Source organism: Dasypus novemcinctus, chromosome X, assembly GCF_030445035.2.
Source record: "Dasypus novemcinctus isolate mDasNov1 chromosome X, mDasNov1.1.hap2, whole genome shotgun sequence".
Taxonomy (NCBI): Eukaryota; Metazoa; Chordata; class Mammalia; order Cingulata; family Dasypodidae; genus Dasypus; species Dasypus novemcinctus.
Window position 1 is genome coordinate 117409272 of NC_080704.1, and position 22687 is coordinate 117431958.

The 22687-nt window shown below is 38.5% G+C and overlaps 1 pseudogene; it reads right to left on the bottom strand.

Annotated features, from left to right (window-relative positions):
• Positions 1 to 22687, bottom strand: part of LOC139438001 (retinal guanylyl cyclase 2-like) — a 51043-nt pseudogene that overhangs the window by 6495 nt on the left and 21861 nt on the right.

Consider the following 22687-nt stretch of genomic DNA (forward strand, 5'->3'; position numbering starts at 1 on the left):
CTTATTCATTGGGGAAATGGGTCCATAATTTTCTTTTTTCATGTTATCTTTATCTGGTTTTGGTATTGGGGTGATATCCACTTCATAGAATGAGTTTTCTAGCACTCATTTTTGTTCCTTTTTTTGGAAGAGTTTGAGTAAGCCTGGTATTAAATGTTCTTTGAATGCTTGGGAAAACTCATATGCAAAACCCTCTGGTCCTGGGCTTTTCATTTTGGGGAGTTGTTTGATGACACTTTCGATCTCTTACTTGTGATTGGTATCATTGAGGTGCTGTATTTCCTTTAGGGTCACTGAAGGTTGTCCATACATTCTTAGGAATTTTTCTATTTCATGTACATTGTCTAGTTTTTTGGTGTATGTGTATCTTATTATTATCTCTTTTATTTCTGTGGGGGTCAGTAGTAATGTCCCTGATTTCATTTTTTACTTTTTCCTAGTGAAATAAAATGAAGATAATTGCATCTGTTCTATTTTTTCCCTTTGTAAGTCTGTCTAAGGTTTTGTCAACTTTGTTAATCTTCTCAAAGAACCAATTTCTGGTTTTGTTTTCTTTTTCTTCTCAATTTCATTTATTTCTGCTTTGAACTTTCTTATTTCATTCTTTCTGCTTACTTGTGAATAGTTTGCTGTTCTTATTCTACTTCCTCTATCTGTGTAGTTATGCCATTAATTTTAGCTCTTTCTTCCTTTTTAATATAAGCATTGAGGGCTATAAATTTCTATTACAGCACTTTCTTTGCCATATCCCATAGGTTCTAAAATATTGTGTTCTCATATTCATTCATCTCAGGATATTTGTTGATTGTAATTTCTTCTTTGACTCAATGATTATTTAAGAGCATTGTTTATTTTCCAATACTTAAGTATTTCCCTTTTTCCACCTGTAGTTGATTTCCAATTTTATTCCATTATGATCAGAGAAAGTGCTTTGTAGAATTTCAATCTTGTTGAATTTATTGGAATCTGCTGTGTGATCAACATGTAGCCTATCCAGGAGAAAGATCCATGAACACTTGAGAGGAATGTATATCCTACTGTCTGGGGGTGCAGTGTTCTGTATACATAAAAAAAGTTTAGTCCATTTATCATATTATTCAAGTTCTCTGTTTCTTTATTGTCCAGATGTTCTATCCAATGATGAGAGTGGTGTATTGACATCCCCAACTACTATTTGGCAGACATCTATTTTTCCCTTCAGCTTTTCCAGTATTTGCCTCATGTAACTTGGGGAATCCTTGTTAGGGTCTTATATATTCATGGTTCCTATTTCTTCCTGGTGAATTGCCCCTTTATTAATATATAATGTACTCTCTTGCCTCTAAAAACAGTTTTGATTTTAACATCTATTTCATCTGGTGTAAGTATAGCTACTCCAGCTTTTATTTTGGGAGTGGGGGTTTACTGAATGTGTGGACTATTTTTTTCCAGCTTTCACTTTCAGTCAATTAGTATCTTTGGGTCTAAGGTAGACAGCATATAGATGGCTGGTGCTTTCTTATCTATTCTTATTTCACCCATTTCATCCTTTAGGTTTTATCTGTCATATTTTATTTTCACCACTCTTTTTATACCTTTACTTACTTTTACTGATATAATCATCATTTCTAGAATCTCTTACAAGCCTTTGTCTCCTGTATTTTCTGTTCAGCCTGTGGCACTCCCTATATTATTTCCTGCAAAGCTGGTCTCTTAGTTACACACTCTCACAGTTCTGTTTATCTGTGAATATTCTAAAATGACCCTCATTTTTGAAAGACAATCTTAAAAGATATAAGATTCTTAGCTGGCAGTTTTTCTCTTGAAGTATCTTAAACATATCATATCACTGCTTTCTTTCCTCCATGGTTTCTGATCTTAATCTTAATCTTACTGGGTATCCCTTATATACATTGCTGTTCTCTTGCTGCTCTCAGAATTCTCTCTTCGACTTTGGCAATTGAAATTGTAATTAGTATCTGTTTCAGAGAATGTCTATTAAGATTTATTTGGGTGGGAGTATGTTGTGCTTCTAAGACATGGATATCTATGTCCTTCAGGAGGGTAGGAAATTTTTACCATTATTTCTTCAAATATTTCTTCTACCTCCTTTTCCTTCTCTTCTCCTTATTGGATACCCAAGACACATATGTTTGAACATCTCTTTCTGTCATTTAGTAACCTGAAACCCTGTTCAATTTTTTCCAGTTTTTTCATTATCTCTTCTTCTGAATGTTTGCTTTTGGAGGCCATGTGTTCAAGCTCACTGCTCTTTTCTTCTGCTTCCTCAAATCTGCACTTATATGCTTCCCATGTATTTTAAATTTAATTTACTGTTTCTTTCATCCCCTTAAAAGGTGCTATTTTTAATGTATGATTTCACATTCCTCTTTGGGCTCACCACGTGTCTTCTTAATATCCTTAAACTTTTTTTTAAAATTTGAATTCTCTTTTTTTCTCTTTATTTTTTTTTAAATGTTACATTAAAAAATATGAAGTCTCCACATACCGACAACCCCCTCACCCCACTCCTCCCACACCAACAACCTCTTTCATCATCATGGGATATTCATTGCATTTGGTGAATACATTTTGGAGCACTGCTGCAACACATGGATAATGGTTTACATTGTAGCTTACACTCTGTCCCAGTCCATCCAATGGGCCATGGTAGGACATACAATGTCCAGCATCTGTCCCTGCAGTACCACCCAGGACAACGCTAAGTCCTAAAAAAGCCCCACATCATATCTCTTCTTCCCTCTTCCTACCCTCAGCAGCTACCATGGCCACTTTCTCCACATCAATGCTACAATTTCTTCCATTATGAATCACAATAGTTCCATAGTAGAATATCAGTAAGTCCAATCTAATCCATACCCTATTTCTCCATCCTATGGACCCTGGGATGGTGATGTCCACTCCACCTCTATATCGAGAGGGGGATTAGATTCCACATGAATAATGGATGCAGTTCTTCTGCTTGCAGTTGAAGGTACTCTTGGCATTCTGATGTGGTGGTTGACCTTCTTCACCTTCCTGTTTTCTGACCAGGGTAACCCCAATAAAACAGAGGGTAAGAGTTGCAAGTCTGCTGAGACTCAGGGCCTGGCTGTCACATAGATAGTCCACAGATTCAGGTCTCCTGAGTATACACCAACCCCAGCACCAACGACAGGTCCAGTAAAAGTGACAGAAGAGGCATGTGTAGAAAGGTCACATCTGAGTCCAAATCAATCACACTCAGCAACACAAACTCCAAAGAGGGCCAACTGACATGGCACTGAACTCCAGAGCCATCTGCCATGACCATAGAAATTGTGGGTTTCTGTAGTCCTCAGGAGAACCAGTACCTGGGGTTGTATCTACTTTGGCTGTCCTGGGACCCTGCTGAGGTGTGTGTAAGCGCAATCCCTTTGATGACCCCCCGACTCTTTTTTGGAGATTCATACTCATATAAACTCATTTGTCCTTTCCATTTCCCCCTTTTATTCAAGCTCAAAAAGCAGTTTTTATCACCTGGTATTACATGTAGACTAAGATATTCTGCTGCTCTGATTGACCCTTTTATTCAAGGTCTATCATCAGCTGGCGCTTGGTAGTAATCCCTTGGCACAGGTAGGCTCATCCCTGGGAGTCATGTCCCATGCTGGGGGGAAGGTAATTCATTTACATGCTGAGTTTCACTTAGAGTGCCCACATTTGAGCAACATGGAGGCTCTCAAGAGGTAGCTCTTAGGCACTCTGCACCTCTAGGCCTAGTTCATATTTCAGGTGCACAGGCTCATAAGCATAGTCATCACTATCAAGGGCTCATTGCTGGACCATATTTCTTTATTGGCCTTTGCCATTGGACTCAGGGTATTGTTGATGTTCCATTGGGGAATGTGATAGAGTTTCCCTGACTAGGAACTCAGTACTCCTTCAATTGTCGTTTTTAACTGTAACCACTATGAAAATATCCAGACATTTTATGTGCCCTGTATACATTCCCTGGAGAATTCCCTCCCAACTATGTGCCCCCTATCAACCTCCTATCAATAACACCCCACACCAGTGTTCTTCCCCTGCCATAATTGAACCTCTCTGTGGTCCAAAACTTCTTCAAAAATGAAGCCTAATATATTGCCAGGTTCCATTAACAGTAAAATGGAATATAGTGATGGGTTTAAAGGTTAGCTATAGAATATATGCTAACTTAGAAAAATTAAATACAGTAAAAATAAATTGGGGTCTCAAAAAATGAAAAATCTTCGTTTTTGATGTTTTGCCTTTCATCATTGCAATAGGCGTTACCCTGTATGTACAGTGGCAAGGAAATTTCTTTCACTTCTTCCTCAGTGTCTACATTCTTTCTTTTTTATTTTGTAATTATTGAGTTTGTCTTCACAAAAGTTTTAGATCACAGTAATTCACATATACAATATACAGTACTCCCACATATCCAACATCAAACACTTTGTCCCTTCCCCAACAATGATATTTTTACATGTTCATATTATATTTGCTGTAGCTGATGTACAGATATTGAAACAAAGCTGTCTTTTTTTTAAAGATTTATTTATTTATCTCCCCACCCCCCACCCCCGGATTGTCTGTTCTGTGTCTATTTGCTGCGTCTTCTTTGTCCGCTTCTGTTGTTGTCAGCAGCACGGGAATCTGTGTTTCTTTTTGTTGCATTATCTTGTTGTGTCAGCTCTCCCTGTATGAGGCACCATTCCTGGGCAGGCTGCACTTTCTTTCGCACTGAGCGGCTCTCCTTATGGGGTGCAGTCCTTGCGGGGTGCAGTCCTTGCAGGAGACACCCCTACGCGGGGACACCCCTGCCTGGCACGGCACTCCTTGCACACATCAGCACTGTGCATGGGCCAGCTCCACAGGGGTCAAGGAGACCCAGGGTTTGAACCGTGGACTTCCCAAGTGGTAGACGGATGCCCTAACCACTGGGCCAAGTCCACCACCCATAGCTTTCAACTAAGCTTCCATTTTGGTTTAGATTATAGTTTATATTTTAGACTATACAATTTTCTAGATCTTTAGATACCTTACGTTTTACATTATGGTTTACATTTTAGCCTATAGACTTTTATATATTTTTGGTGTAATTTAACGTGTCCTATACCCATCATTGCATGATCTAGTGGAATATTTCCATTGCCCCACATTTACCCTGATTCCATCTAATCAATACCTCTCATCCCTTCCCACAGCGTCCACAGTGACAATCAATCTTCATTACTTGAAGGAACTTGTTGACAGATACTTGCAGCAATGTTGAGGCCTTTACATACTCAACTACCCTAACACATTGGGAGCCACCAATTCTCTCTCAAGACACAATTCCCTCTGTTTGAGAACATCAGGCCTCCCTAGGATGTGGGTATACCTTTACACTCATTGTATGGGTCTCCACCCAATGATACAACAAACTATGACAAAATGAGCACTCATACTCCCTAGAAGCCTGCCCTGTGTCAGATGTTCCCCCTTAAGCATCTTAAACAGGTAAACCCCCTTATTATATTTTCTAAAGAGTTTTTTCAACATTACAATTTCAACCACATACCTGATAATCCCTTATATCCAAATGTTCCCCCACTCTCCCCCTAATTTCTTGGACCATCTGACACATCCTTCCATGCTTAGGACCCTCAAACCCTCAAAGCACAACCCAAACGTTTCCCTATACCCCCATTTTATCCCTTCTTGGTACAAATACTTACTCCAGCTGATCAGAGATTTAACGTATGTAGGTGTCAGCTAGCAACCTTCCTCTCCCTCCAACTTCCTTTAAGCCTGTCAACCAGTCTCAAGCTCTCTGAGACAGCTTTGTTTACTTACTTCATATCAGAGACATCATATAATATTTGTTCTTCAATGCCTGGCTTGCTTCACTCAACATAAGGTTCTCAAGATTCATCAATGTTATCACATGTGTTTGTAATGTATTCCTTCTTACAGTTGGGTAGTATTCCAGTGTATGTATATACCACATTTTATTTATCCATTCATCTGTTGATGGGCATTTGGGTTAATTCCAACTTTTGGCAACATTGAGTAATGCTGCTATGAACATTGGTGTGCATATATTGGTTTGTGTCCTTGTTTTCAGTTCTATAGGGTATATATCCAGCAATGAAATTGCTGGGTCATATGGTGAATCTATAGCTAGTTTTTGAGAAACCGCCAAACTGTCTTCCAGAATGGCTGAATCTTTCTGCATTCCCACCAGCAGTGGATGAATGTTCCCATTCCTCCACATCCCCTCCAGCACTTGTAGTCTTCCAGTTTTTTTTTTTTTGATAGCTGCCAATCTCATGGGAGTAAGATGGTATCTTATTGTAGTTTCGATTTGCATTTCCCTAACAGCTAGTTATTTGGGTACTTTTTTCATTTCCTTTTAATCATTTGTATTTATTCTTTGGAGAACTGTCTGTTTAAGTCTCTTGCCCATTTTTTAAATGGCTTTTTTTGTATTCTTATTTTTGTGATTTAGGAGTTCTTTATATATGCAGGATATTAGTCTACTCTCAGACATATAGACACCAAATATTTTCTCCCATTGGGTCGGCTCCCTTTTCACTTTCTTGACAAACTCCTTTGAGGTGCACAAGGCTTTAATTTTGAAAAATTCCCATTTTTCTAATTGTTCTATTGCTGCTTGGGCTTTGGGTATGAAGTTAATGAAGCCATTTCCTATTAGGAGGTCCTATAGACGTTTCCCTCCATTGCTTTCTAAGGTCTTTATGGTCTTGGCTCTTATATTTAGGTCTTTTATACATCTTGAGTTGATTTTTGTATGAGGTGTAAGTTGATAATCCTCTTTCATTCTTTTACATATGGATATCTGGTTCTACAGGCATCATATGTTGAAGAGTCCATTCTCTCCCAGTTGACTGGGTTTGCTGGCCATGTCAAATATCATATGACTGTATATATGAGGGTCTAAATCAGAACTTTCAGTTTGGTTCCATTGGTCAGTGTGTCTATCTTGTGCCAATACCATACTGTTTTCACTACTGTAGCTTTGTAGCATGTTTTGAAGTCAGGTAATATGGTTCCTCCAATTTCATTTTTCTTTTTCAATATGTCTTTGGCTATTCAGGCCCTCTTTCCTTTCCAAATAAAATTCATAGTTAGTTTTTCTAGTTCATTAAAGAACACTATGTTGATTTTTATTGGGATTGCATTGTATCTGTTGATCAGTTTTGGTAGGATAGACAACTTAATAATATTTAGTCTTCCTATTCATATCCATGGACAGGGAATATTCTTCCATTTAGTTAGGTCCTCTTTGATTTCCTTGAACAGTGTTGTGTAGTTTTCTGTGTATAAGTCTTTTATATCTTTAGTTAAATTTATTCCTAGGTATTTGATTTTTTTATTTACTATTGTAAATGGTATTTGTTTCTTGATTTCCTCCTCAGATTGCTCATTATTGGTTTACAGAATTGCTACTGGTTTTTGCACATTGACCTTATCACCTGCACCTTTACTGAACGCACTTTTTAGTTCTTGCACATTGACCTTATCACCTGCACCTTTACTGAACTCACTTTTTAGTTCTAGAAGCTTTGTTGTAGACTTCTCAGGGTTTTCTATGTATAGGATCATATCATCTGCAAATGGTGAAATTTTGATTACATGCTTTCTAATTTGGATGTCTTTTATGTCTGTTTCTTGCCTCAGTGCTCGAGCAAGTACTTCTACACAATGTTAAATATAAGGGGTGATAGTGGGCATCCTTGTCTTGTTCCTGATCTTAGAGGAAAAGATTTTAGGATTTCACCATTGTAAATGATGTTAGCTGTGTGTTTTTCATATATATCTTTTATCATGTTCAGAAATTCTCCTTCTATTACAATATTTTGCAGTGTTTTTATCAAGAAAGGGTGCTGTATTTTGTCAAATATTATTTCAGCATCTATAGATATAATCATGTGATTTTTTTCCTTCAATCTATTTATGTGGTAGATTGCATTAATTGATTTTCTTATGTTGAAATACCCTTGCATGCCAGGAATGAATCCCACTTGGTCATGGTGTATAATTTGTTCAATGTGTTGTTGAATATGATTAGCAAGTATTTTGTTGAGGATTTTCACGTCTAGGTTCATTAGAGAGATTGGTCTGTACTTTTCCTTTCTGTGGGTGTCTTTGTTTTCCTTTGGTATTAGGGTGCTGTTGGCAACATAGAATGAGTTAGGCAACATTCCTTCTTTTTCAAATTTTAGGAAAAGTTCAAGCAAGATTAGTGTTAGTTCTTTCCAGGAGCTTGGTAGACTACACCTGTGAAGTCATCTGGCACAGGCCTCTTCTTAGTTGGGAGGTTATAATAACTAATTCTATCTCTTTACTTCTGATTGCCTTGTGGAGATCATTAATTTCTTCTTTCATCAATGTATTGCTTATGCATTTCTAGGAATTTTTCCATTTCCTCTAAATTGTCCTTCCTTTTGGCATTAGTTTTTCAAAGTATCCTCTTATGATAGTCTTTATTTCTATGGGTCAGTGGTGATATCCCCTTTCTCATTTCTTATTTTGGGTATTTGCATCTTCTTTCTTTTTTTCTTTGTTAGCTAAGGGTTTGACAATTTTATCGATCTTCTCAAAGAACCAGCTCTTGGTTTTGTTTATTTTTTCAAGTGCTTTCTTATTTTCCATTTCACTTAGTTCTGCTCTGATATTTGTGATTTCTTCTTTTCTTCTTCCTTTGCGTTTAGTTTGTTGTTTTTTTAACTAATTCATCCAGGCATGCAGTTAGTTCTTCAATTTTAGCTCTTTCTTCTTTTTTGATGTATGAATTTATGGCTATAAATTTCCCTCTCAGTACTGCTTTTGCTGCATCCCATATGTTTTTATATGTTGTGTTATCCTTTTCATCGTTTCAAGGTAATTAATTGATTTCTTTTGAGGTTTCCTCCTAGACCCACTGTGTTTCTAAATCTGTATTATTTAACTTCCATATCTTGTTGCCAAATCTGGGTCTCTGGCCCCTGCAGATTTCCAGCTTTATTCCACTACGGTCAGAGAAATTATTTTGTATGATTTCAATCTTTCTGAATTCATTGAGGCTTTCTCTGTGACCTAGTATGTGGTCTATCTTGGAGAATGATCCATATGCATTTGAGAAGAATGTATATACTGTTGTATTGGGTTGTAATATCCTGTATATGTCTATTAGGTCCAGTTCCTCTAATATATTGTTCAAAGTCTTTGTTTCTTTATTGATTCACTTTTATGATGTTCTGTCCAAAGTTGATAGTGGTGTATTAAAGTCCCCCATTATAATTGTAGAGGCATCTATTCCTTCACTTCTTTTTTCCAGTGTTTGCTTCACATATTTGGAGCTGCCCTTTTTAGGAGCATAAATGTTGATGATTGTTCTTTCTTCTTGAAGGACTATCTCTTTCATTAATATATAGTGTTTATCTTTGTCTCTCACAATTGTTTTTCACTTAAAGTCTATTTTGTCTAATATTAATATAACTACCCCTGCATTTTTTGGTTATTATTTGTGTGTAAGATTGTTTTCCAGCCATTCACTATCATTCTCCTTGAATCCTTGGCTCTAAGATGTGTTTCTTGTAGACAGCATATAGATGGATCATATTTCCTTAGCCAATCTTCCAGTCTGAGTTTCTTGACAGGTGAGTTTAATCCATTGACATTCAGTGCTATTACTTTCAAGGAATTACTTATATCAGCCATATTTTCTTTGGATTTGTGTTTGTCATATTGTGTTTGATATTTTTCCCTTTTTTCTTGGCTTTTTATTTGTTCTTACATTCCCCTCCAACTCTGTCTCTCCTGTATTTTTCTTTTCTCTCTCAGAACTCCCTTTAGTATTTCGTAAAGGGCAGGATTCTTGTTGGCATACTGTCTTAGTTTCTGTTTATCTGTGAATATTTTGAACTCTCCACCATTTTTGAATGCAGGTTTAGCTGGATGGCAAATTCTTGGTTGGAAATTTTTTTCTTTTAGTACCTTGACTATGTCATACCACTGCCTTTTTGCCTCCATAATTTCAGATAAGACATCAGCATTTAATCTCATAGAGCATCCTTTATATGTGATGGTTCTCCTTTCTCTTGCTACTTTTAATATTTTCTCTCTGTCTTGAGCATTGGATAATTTGACATGTATGTCTTGTGGTAGGCCTGTTGTGATTTATGTTATTTGCAGTACATGGACATCCATCTCCCTCAGTAGGTCTGGGAAGTTTTCAGCCATTATTTCCTCCAACACCCCTTCTGTCCCTTTTCCCTTCTCTTCTCCTTCTGGGATGCCTCTAATGTGTATGTTTGTCTATTTTGCATTGTCATTTAGGTCCTTAAGTCACTGCTGGATTTTTTCTATCTTTTTATCGGTCTACTATCTGTTTGATTGCAGATGTACTGTCTTCCATGTCACTAATTCTTTCTTCTGTCTCTTCAAATCTGCTGTTATTTGCTGAGAGTGTATTTTTTATTTCTTGGATTGTGCTGTTCTTCCCCATCATGTCTGTTATCTTTTAGTGCATGACTGCAATTTCTTCTGTATTCTCTCCAAGTGTTTTCTTCATATTCTTAATCTCTTCCTTCACTTCATCATATTGGGCCCTACTAAATGTTTTGAGAGCTTTAATTACTTGTTCAATGTTCTGCTCTTTTTCCTGGTTTTTAGTTTGTTCATTAGATTGTGCCATGTTTTCCTGATTATTGATTTGGTTTGTAGTTTTTTTTGCTGTCTGGTCTCATTTTATCTTGGTGGGTTTATTCCATTGATTAGTTTCTTTGTCTAGTCTTGGGGTTTAGCTAGTTGTTGTTTTTGCATGCATGTTATGTCTTCTCTTTGTCACTTTGTTCTTCTTATTCTATTTCCTTGTTGTAGGCTAAGTTCACTTGAAGGAAAATATTCGGGCAAGAGAAAGCAAAAGGAGTATGAAAAGAAAAAGGATAATAGCAGTATTGATAGTAAATGTTAATGGAAGAACCATGTGAGATCTAGAAGAATGGATATTAGACTCATGTAAATTGTGTAGAGTTATACCAGTAAGAAAAGTGAAGTACCTATAATGAGACAGTAAGCTGAATATGGGAAGAAATATAGTATGAATTAAAAGACCACTGCAGTCATGATAAAGGGAAAGAGAAAAGAAAGGACAATAATATAGAGAGTGAATAAAAGACAGAAAACAGTACAAAGGTATTCGAAATAAAAAGTCAAAAAAATTGGGGACCAAACCAAGAGAGGTGGAATGTAAGAGAAACAATAAATGATGAAGGATAGAAAAATGTAGAGGAAAGGGGATGGCATTGGTCGCCAAAATCAGCACACACAGGAAAAAGGAAATCATGGGTGAGGAAATACAACAAATATGAAGCACTCCCTGCATTGCCTAATATAAAAAATATAAAGAAGAAGAGGAAGAAAGAAAGAAAGAAAGAAAGAAAGAAAGAAAGAAAGAAAGAAAGAAAGAAAGAAAGAAAGAAAGAAAGAAAGAAAGAAAGAAAGAAAGAAAGAAAGAAAGAAAGAAAGAAAATGGGTGGAATGGGATGGAAAGCAAGCAAGAAAAAGAAAAAAAAGGAAGAAGAATATAGGGCCATCGGGGAATAAAGAGGAAGAAAAATCAAGGAAACAAACCAACAAATAAAAAGCAGACAAAGTTTCAAGCAAGGAATCCTCTTTGCAGTTAAATAAAACACTTAGAAATCTGACCTTCCCCCTTTCTCCCTTTCTCACTTCCCTATCTCGCAGGGTAGCAGGAAAGCTGTGTGAGGGGACCAGTAGGAGATTCAAGTGGGTCTTTGGTGAACCAAACCAACAGAGAAAAGAATGACCCTTCATTTCCAAAGAGAGAGCACCCACACCTCACCAGAAACCCCAATTATGCTACTGGAAGCTTTGAAAACACATCTTACAGCCCCTCTCCCTTAGATGTACTACAGGAGGACTAGTTGATTTTCTGACTCCACCTTCTCCCAGACTAATTTTCCTATTCCAGGGCATATAAGTAGATTGGGCTTTCTTGGCAGATTTGCCTCTCCTTTCTTCCCAGGCTCTCCCCAAGCCATCTGGTATGCTCCACCAAGCTCACAAAAAGCAAGGGGACCAGAAAATTGAACTCATACTTGTTTGGCCCCTTTGCACCTCCCACCATAACCCTCTGACTCACAGAATCTGTCCAAAACCAGAGGGCTAGGGTAATCCCATACCTCAAGGAGCACTGGATTCGGGAGTGGGAAGTCCGGGATATTGCAGACTCAGGGTATGTGGGTCTGTGGAATGTGGGATATGAGGACTAAGAGGTCACGGACCTGGGGACCACACTTCTGGGGTGCACAGGGCTTGGGAACACTGCTGCACTACCGACCAATATCCTTAGATCTTTAGCCACCTCTCTGAATTCATAAGGAAATTTATTTCAACATCTATGATGAGTTGTCTCAACTCCTTTATGTCATCTGAAGGCTTATCTTATTCCTTAGACTGGGCCATATCTTTCTACTTCTTGGTATGGATTGTAATTTTTTTGTTTTTTTTCTTGGCATCTGCCTTACTAAATGTATTCACTCTGGGTGCAGTTTCTTTCTTTAGTTTAGGGCTTTCTTTCATTTTTTCCTTGCTGGTTGTGTAGCAGGAGCCAATCACGTAGTTGGTACTATGAGCGGTGGAGGCTTAAGCTGCCCACATTTCCCCAGTAACCAATAAAGCTTTTCTCACCTTTCTCCTCTGCTAGTGGTAGGGATTGAGCCACAGCCATGTGTAGCAATCCAAGCCATGCAGGACAAGACCATCTGTAGTTGCCCAGATAGACTGATGAAGGTTCACACTCCTTCCTTCCCTGCTTGGGCAGGGATGGAGTTGCAGGTATAGGCAGCAAAATAAGCTGTGGGGGTCAACACTGACTACCATTGACCAGGTAGACTAATGTAGCTCCAGCCCCCCTCCTGTTCTGCCAGGCTTGGTGATAGACCCTCTGGAGTGTCCAACAATCTACTCCATGGAGGCTGAAAGCACCTACAGTTGACCTGCAAGGCTGAGGGTGTACTGTCCCTTCTACCCTTTAGGGATAGAATCAAATATGCCCAAAAAACTAGACCACGAGGAATCACAGCTCCCCTGATATACTATTGGGGTACAGTGATGGATCTACATATGTCTGAGTATCTAACCTATGCAGGTTGAAAGCATATGCAATGCCAAAGATGCTGAAGAAACACCAGTCTCCTTTAATCCTATGGTAGAGGGAATAGAATCAAAGGCACTTAACCAACTACTCTGTGCAGAATGAAAGCACCTGCATTTGCCCAGAAAGGCTAGGGAAAACCCACCACCATTCTATCCTATAGGGGGTTAGTAGTGGAGCCCCAGTCACTCAAAAACCTATAGTGTGGGTCAAAAGCACCTACAGTTATCCATAATGGCTGGGTAAACACCACCCCTCTGTTGTTGGAGCAAGGGTTGCCCAAGAGTTCAATTTGTGCAGGCCCAAAGGGCCTGAAGTTGACCAGGGAAGCTGAGGAAATACATTTCCTCTCCTATCCTGTTGCGGGACAGGGATGGAGCTACAGGTGTCCAAGTAACCAGTGGGCTGAAAGTGCCTACAGTTGTCCAGTGAAGCTGAAGAAACACCAGCCCCCTCCTATTTTATGGAGTGGGTGGGGAAGGAATCAAAGGCACTCAACACACCAGTCTGTGTGGGCCAAAATCACTTGCAGTAGCCCAGACAGGCCAAGTTAACACAGCTCCCCTCTCCTATTGGGGGGTGGGGATGGAGCCCCAGGTGTCCAACTATCCAATCTGTGCCAGCCAAAAGTGCCTGCAGCTTCTCAGAGAGGCTGATGCAGGTCCCCCCAGCTTCCTCCCTGCTGGAGTTGGGGATGGGGCCTAGGCTAGGGCTACAGTTTGATCTGCCTGTGATTTTCAGTCAACCGTGTTTCCCCTCAGGCCATGGGCAGAGTTAAAATGGCAGCTACTGGCCTCTTTCCAACTTGGATAGTTTCAAATTTAGCTGTTCTTAGGAATGGACTTTAAGTAGCCAAATTTACTGAGCAGTAGCTGAAATCAGTGCCTGACCATCTCTTCTTCTCCCATTTTTGGGAAATGGAGCTTCCAACTCCAGTCACAGAATAGCTCCCTAGGCAGGTCGTGCTGCCAGTGCTGGCCTCCACAGAGTGGAGTGTTCTACTGATGAATCTTCACTGCAGATAGGCTGTCTCCTTCCATTCTTTCAAGGGTATTGCAGAATGCTCCTCTGGTTTCCTGGGCCCCCACACAGGTATTTTACATGGCTCTGGGTTATTACTAACTGACCTGTAGCACACTTGGATCTCCTTACTCTATGCCATCTTTCCCCTCCTTCACGGCTACTTTTGATTAAATTATTCTCCATATATGGAGCATATTCTCTTCCCCAGGCTTCTATGAATGGTGTTTATCTGCCTAGAATGCTTATATTGGATTGGCAGTTAAAATAAATATGTAAAATAATATGAGTCTAAGACAACATAGTGCAATAGGAATTGTGGTGAACTTCAGAGATCATGTCTCTTCCAAAGAGAGTAACACCTACTGAGTTCCAACCAATTGCCACAATGGTACCCTACATTGACCTATCTTCCAACTTAAAAAAAAAAAAGTCAACATACAGATTTTTACGTTAAATCTCTCAACTTTTAAATTCTGGTTACTATTTTTTAAGTGTGAGGGTAAAACAAACGTAGTTACCAGTTTGTAGCCTATTAGCTAGAATTCTATCCTTTCCTCTTTTTGATCAAGCTTTGGTACCATATTCTTTGAGAAGACTTCTACCACTATCTGCTTCCTCTGAAGTCCAACAATATTTTTAGATTCTGTTGTGAAATATAGTGCTTACTCATTCTCTTGTGTGGTATGATTTGTCTCCCCAATTTGGCTGTAATCCCCTTGAAGTTAGGGACTACATACCATCCCTCACAAGCGTAGCCCAGGGCTAGGGCATAGTAACAAGCACTCAATAAAGATTGCCTATTAAAACACAATCAAAATCAAAACATAACCCCTACTGAAAATAGACTCTCTTTCATTTGTAGATTCATTCACCAACGTTTTACAAGCACCTACTATATTATGAGCCACATAGAAGTTTGCTCCTTACCTTACTGCCAAAGTGGGGATTGATAAATGTCACATACTCCAAAGTCAATAGAATTCATTTGGGTCCTTTAACAAACTGGATTTTATTTGCACAACACCTGAAATGAACATAAAATCACAGGATCACAGGGGGCTGGAGGTTTTGCAAACTCAGGGTTGATTTGCCCTCAAATAGAAGTTAAATAATATACAAGATAATTGGATGGGTAACCACACGTGATCTGTACCACAATACCCCATACAAAGGAAGGCAGCAACCCTGTTCCCCACAACCTGCAAAGTTATGAAGACCAAAAGAGAAAAATGAAAATGTTACTGTAATATAAGATGTTAATATTGGGGAAAACTGTGTGTATGTGTGTGTGTGTCTGTGTGTGTCTGTGTCTGTGTGGTGAGTTATATGAGAATTCCCTACACTTTCACTGTAATGTTTCTGTAAATCTAAAACTTTTCTAAAAATTAAGTTTGTTATTACTAAAATTTTTTAAAGGGAGGAACAAGAGTGCTGCATAGGGACAGTATCTTAGACTAATTAAATGGTGATCCCACATCAAGAACATATTCAAAACAACACCATTAAATTCTCTTAAAGAATTTCACACTCTTTTTCATATGCCAGGATATTTATCTACCAGTAACAGGGGACCAAGAATCATTAATCTCCATTTTATAGGCAAAAAACACACATTTAAAAAAAACAAAGTTAAGAACATTATGTAAGATCCCCAGCCCAATGCAGAGCTGGCACTAGAATACTTGGTCCCTGGCTGTGGGCCCAGATTTCTGCCCACAGGACAATTTGTCTTGCAAAATCACATCTTTGCTTGCCAAAGCAACAGGTAGGAAAGTGCAAAACTTCAATCAGTTGCTTTGTCTACATGATTCCAAATAAGTGGACTGTCTGATGTTTCTTTGACTTCTACTGAATTAGTCTCTTGTTTGGCTATTACATAGACACAATTTAAACATGATTTTCTCCAACTCTGCCCATTAATTTGCAGGGAATGTAATTATTTTCTGCAAATGAATTACCAGACACATAAGATATTATGATGTCTACCCACACAGCCAGGTAGGTCATCTCAGTTACACTGAAAAGGCAACTTGAGAAACCTGGAGAGTGTATTAGATTAGTTGATTTGGTTGGTTGATCTATTTTGCCTTGGGGGCACTGACAGCTACACTTCAGCTTCATTTTTTTCTGTAACCCCATAATTGTCACCCTGTAAAATGTGTTAATGCCAAGTGCCAGATTGGGGAAAACAACCACTGAATCAAAATACTTTTGTAAGTTTCTCTAAGGAGACGTTTACAATATCACTGCAGCTTTAAGTACCAGCAACCCAGTCAGTTTTTTTTTTCAGTGATTCAACTGGTTTGTAAACAAACAATAAATGTGTTTCTAATGTCTGCCAACAAATATGCCCCTTATCACTGTTAGAGCTGCAGCCCTGCAGAGAAAACTAAGTTTCCTGTAGTGAATTCTTGGGTAGAACACAGACATCATTTGGCAAAAGAAAGCATCACTTTCTAACTTATCTGTTTCATATTGTAATGAATTGTCTTAAAGCAGGCACACAGCTAAAAGTAATCATGCTACACAATACTCTCTAGTCGAAAGAGAACTAGACTCCCAATCCAGAAACCTGGGGTGCAGTGTAGGTTCTGCCATTAATTAGCCACATGAACTTGGATATGTCATTTAACCCCTTCATGCTTCAGTTGTCCCCATCTATTCAGCAGTAGTCCTCACATTACTCACTTTATAGAGTTGTTTTGAAAATCAAATGAGATAATTTATGTGAAAGTGCTCTGAATGCATGAAGCATGATGAAAACATAAGGACTCATTATCATCATCATCATTATTATTACAAAGCACTGGAGAGCTTTATAGAAAGGCAGCACAACCTGTTTCGAAAGACTAGGGAAATAGAAGAGTTAAGGAATCCTTTGTTTTTTTGCGGGGGTTGTGTTCTTTGTACATCTGTCTTTCTGACAAAATGTAAACAATCCAAACGCACAGAAAAGGAAGGAACTGGGAATCACTCTCTTGCAAAGTGATCACCATCTATTACAGAAACACATCAGCCTCTCAGTTCTTCTGATTACAGCCACAGTGGGCAGAGAGAGGGAGGAAGGCAGCAAAAAGGATGCATCTTTTGTGCTTTCTTAGCTCAATAACCGAAGTCCAAGTAACTAGAAAATTATGTGCCTCTTTCCCATCTCTGGGTATTTTGTGACCACTTGAAGTACCAATTGTTTCAAACTCATTTTCTTCTCCAATCATTTTCCTTTCTAATCATGTCCCTCTCCAATCATTTTCCTCTCCAATCTTCTTTGCCCTTCAGCCCACAAGTTCCAAACAACCTTTCCCCCCACACCTACCCACCCCCTGCCCTCACCACCCCATGTACTTGTTTCCTTCTCTTCCAAAGAATTGTAGATTGGGATCACCTGATGCCAAAAGAACCAGCCCTTTTAGCGGTAGAGATCAGTGAGACTAGTCATTCATAAGATTGACAAGTAACATGAGCTTCTGGGTGACACTATTTTCCACCTTTCTATGGGGTGTTTTGGCAATGAGTAGGCAGAGCCTATTACACTTTGAATATCTCTGAAAGGGAAAGCTTCTTGAATGAATGGCATTTATTTTCACTAAGTATCTAATGATGTTAATGAAATAATTTTTTCTTTGGCAGCAGTTATGTTAAAGACATTAAATTTTTGTTCTCAGAAGTGATGCATCACAGAAAAGATATTAAAAGAAAAACTTCTTTTGAACTGATATCTTTATCAAATGTGATTTAATAATTCATAAGCTACCTATTACTCTTTGTAGCTTTATCAATTTTCTAATACTGGGGAGATTGAATAATAGTAATTTTTCACAAATATGACAACATATTAAAACATTAAGAGTAAAAATTGTTAAAAAAAAAAAAGAGTAAAAATTGTTGTGGTTTCAATCTAGGATTTCACAGACTCACTACAATATTAGAGCTGGAAGGGATCTTAAAGATCATCCAATCCAATGGCTTCATTTTTAAAAAAATTCTCTCCCCTCCCCCTCTCCCAGTTGTCTGCTCTCTGTGTCCATTAGCTGTGTGTTCTTCCATGACCACTTCTATCCTTACTAGTGGCACCAGGAATCTGTGTTTCTTTTTGTTGCGTCATCTTGCTCTCTGTGTGTGCAGCGCCATTCTTAGGCAGGTTGCACTTTCTTTTGCTCTGGGCGGCTCTCCTTATGGGGCGCACTTCTTGTGCGTGGGGCTCCCCTATGCAGGGACACCCCTGCGTGGCACAGCACTCCTTGCACACATCAGCACTGTGCATGGGCCAGCTCCACATTGGTCAAGGAGGCCCCAGGTTTGAACCACGGACCTCCCATGTGGTAGACAGACGCCCTATCCATTGAGCCAAGTCTGCTTCCCTGCTTCATTTTACAAATGAGAAAATTCTGACCAAGAGAGGTTAAGTGGCTTGTCCAAGGTCACACATCTATTTAATACATTCTATATATCTTTCTTGGAACTTGAAAAAATAGCCCAACTTCATTCCCTATCAGGCCATGCCATACTGTTGTCAGGACCACCCTTACAAGGAGGTGACAAAAGTGTAATTTGCAGGGTGGAGGGGTAAAAGTAGACGCTTGAGATTGATTCCATTTTTCTCTTTTCCCAACTGGTCTTAATATGGGGAAGATCTAATTATCTAATTGTTAAAATGCAAAGATTATCAAGAAATGGGTGTCATCTTCAGTCATTTATCTATGATCCTGGAAGACCTCATTAGACAGAATGATGATGATGATTATATAGAGGAGCTTTTATGTGATACTCTGGGCAAAAGTTATGTGTGTCAACATGAGAATCCTGTGCTCCAAGCAATCAGCATGAGAATCCCATGTACTTATGAAGGGGTTCCGATGTACCATTTACACAGCAACTACTATGAGTCAGATATTGTTCTAGATGCTTTATTTACTTTAGTTTATTTAGCCCCCACAACAATCCTGCCGTTTAAGCATCGCTATTCCTAGATCTTGCATTCTAATTAGTCTGCCTAATTTTTGGAACTCGCTCAAGTAGCCTAACTTACTTCCCTACCAGTCCATGCCATTTGCAGAAGGAGGGTTTTTTTTTAATTAAATTAAATTAAATTTATTTATTTAGTTGTATTTTTTGAAGATACATAGATCACAAAAAATATTACATTAAAAATATAAGAAGAAAAAAAATAAAATTAAAAAAAATATAAGAAGTTTCCATATACACCACACCTCTCACCCCCACTCCTCCCACATCAACAACCTCTTTCATCATTGTGGCACATTCACTGCATTCAGTGAATACATTTTGGAGCACTGCTGCACTGCATGAATTATAGTTTACATTGTAGTTCACACACTCCCCCAGTCTATTCAGTGGGTTATGGCAGGATATATAATGTCCAGCATCTGTCCCTGCAACATCATACAGGACAACTCCAAGTCCAGAAAATGCCCACACTTCACATCTCTTCTTCCCTCTCCCTGCCCTCAGCAACTACCGTGGCCACTTTCTCCACATCAATGCTCCAATTTCTGCTGTTACTAGTCACAATAGTTCTAGTAAGAATACCAATAAGTCCACTCTAATCCATATTTTATTCCTCCATCCTGCAGAAGGAGGTTTTCACAGAAGATCTTACCAGTGAAAAAGGGAGCCCAGAGAGGGAGCTGATGGGCCCTAAAATATAACTTCTCCTATTTCACCATTGTTTTGAGATTCAGATCGACACACAGGCAGCAACACTGACAACACAAGAAAGGAAGTTCTTCTTGGCATTACGAAAACATTTCACTCTAACTGGGACTGGTAGGGATGATAAATCACTATGAAGAAAATCAGCAGGTCATGTAATGAGGCAGTTGTACTGAAACATGACTTCCTGGAAACCAATATTAATAAAGCTATTAAGGACTTGTATTTTTTACATACAAAAAGGACAAAAATGTACCTTATAAAGTAAGCAAATCCATTAACAGAAAGCAGGGCTATAAGCAAGGTAAAGCAGACCATCATGGGAAAGGCAGGTCAATGCCTGCAGAGAGCAAGAGGAAGAGGAAGAATGGCATTATCAGAGTGAGGCAGTAAATAAAGCACTCCACATGCTTTCTGGTGACTCTAAAATCAAGCCACATCCACCTAATTCCATTTTTCAACAGTACAGTCTGTCTTGTTGACTTTATGGACACAAAAAGCAATTTCACTGTTCTGAAGCAAAAACCACTCACCACTCTGACAATTACAAATCACATGCATTAAGGCAGACCTGGGTGTTTCGTTGGAGGAAAAAGTCCATGAATGGAAAACTTTGAGTACTTTAATTTAATTTGGACAGGAATAGAGTTCTTGATAATAAATATGTTATCTCACTGGTGAAGAGTAAGTATTATGTTGCCTTCATAAAATAAAAGACCTTTTAAATTCATCTGCTCCCACAGACCTTATAAGTTATAGATGAAAAACATAGCACTTATTCTTCAAGGGTGAGTCTGGTTTTGATAACCAGTGTTTTCATCAGCATGTAAATAGGCCTCTGGAAAATCTAAATATATTGGTACATAGTTAAGATTTCAGAGGAAAATATATAATGACATATGTAAAGTAGTCAAGTACGTCATGCTACAGCAAAACAGAAACCCAAGTCCATTTCAAACAGATACATTTGGTTTTGGAAGGGTGTAATATACACTTGCTTAGGAATAATATGTATCCTTCCAAAGTTCCCCTTTGGCTCTCAGAGATATGATGAAATTTCTCCTCTTTCCCAAGCTAGGGGAGTTCCATCAGTCAATCAAACTGCAAGTATTTACTGGAAGCTTACTGTGTTTAGTGGTTGGGGGCATTAGAATTAACTATGATCCCTGCCCTCAGGAAATAGTCCATTTGGTAGGAGGGGTTTTGGAAGAGAGAGGGACACAATCAATACAGAAAAAAACTATTGAAAAATAATTTTGTGCTAAGTTCTGTGGTATAGAACTTTTGTTCCATGGTAGTTCAAAGAAAAGAGGGTGTATTGCCATGTACTGGTCCCTGATTGAGAAGTGTAATATAATAAGATATGATATGATATGATATGACATGACATGACATGACATGACATGATATGATATAATACTGCAAAGTACCTCTCATTGTCATTATTATTTTAAATTCACTGAACGGAGTGCCAAGAAGTTTCTGTCACCTGAATGCAAATGATTAATTTTTTTTTAGTATTTCTTCAATTGACTGATCCAGTTGACTACCAGTGATTTTTCCTTTCCTTACCTCCTCAGCCAATCTTACCTTCTGCAAATCAGCATTTTGCATCTGCTTGAGGGGCCTGTCACCAAGAAAGTAATGGGGGTCCTTCTGAACTGCAACAGCTCTGTTTCTACTTCCACAGTATAGGTGCCTTGAAATTCCCATTCTTTCCAGTAGGTGTACAGGATTATATATTCAGAAATTCCATTTCCATTTTAATCTGTCCTTATCATTTGGTTAAATCCATAAAATTATAAATTTCTGGAATGCTAAACCAGGCTGGCAGCACTAGCCCGTCCATTTTCTTCCATAGCATTATTCATGGCTTGTGCAATAAAGTAAATTGAATTGTAGATGGTTCCAAACAATGGTGAAACCTATTTTTTAAATTACAATTATCTTGAACTCTAGCCACGCAAGAGCAATCTCAGAGTGTATTCCAAGTCTGTGTTCATTATTATGGGCTGAATGACTGAGTGAAGTAGAGCTATGAAGACCCAGAGGAAAAAAACTGTTTCTGAGGACTTGTTTGGTTTCTCCCCTGAATTTTTCTGTTTCACCCCCAAGCCTTCATATCTTTAAATATATCAAACACAACAATTTTATGAGAAATATATTCATACAAAATATATTTGTATGATCCTAAACTAAGAAAATGATTTAGAGTTATAAAGGGCACTAAAAGACAAGTATAGAATAGACAAGAGGAGCTCAAAGGAAATTTAACACAATAATTACTGGAGGATTATGCATGGTAAAAGTCATTTTGCTGGTACTACAATTAGATGGTAGGGATGTATGGTAAGACTCTAAATAATATGTCTCGCCAGTCCATGTCTGTACCCTGACTTAGATCAAAATGGCTCGCTCCTAGTCATATTCCCCGCAGGGAAAGTGAACACTAGAATTCAATTATAAACACACAACTGCACTCACAGCCAGACACATGCACTGACATATACAAGTACAAAGGCAAATGGTATAGTGTATGGAGAATGTGCTTTTTAACCAAGAAATTCTATATCAATTGGTGTCCAAAGTGACGAAGCTCTGGTGAGAAGCCATAGTAAAGCAACGTGGCTGCTACAACAGACACATGACTATGCCTGCTAAATAAATACGGTAAAAGCAACAGTATTTGTGTACTATGCTTGATTGTGCACTATGCTCATTAACCTTGTTGTTAATAGCAACTCCATTTATTTTTGGAATGATCCTTGTATCTTTTTTCCCAAAAAGGTAGGGAGAAAGAGCAAATGACCCTCCCTCATTATGGCTTCATAGTTTTCCATAACA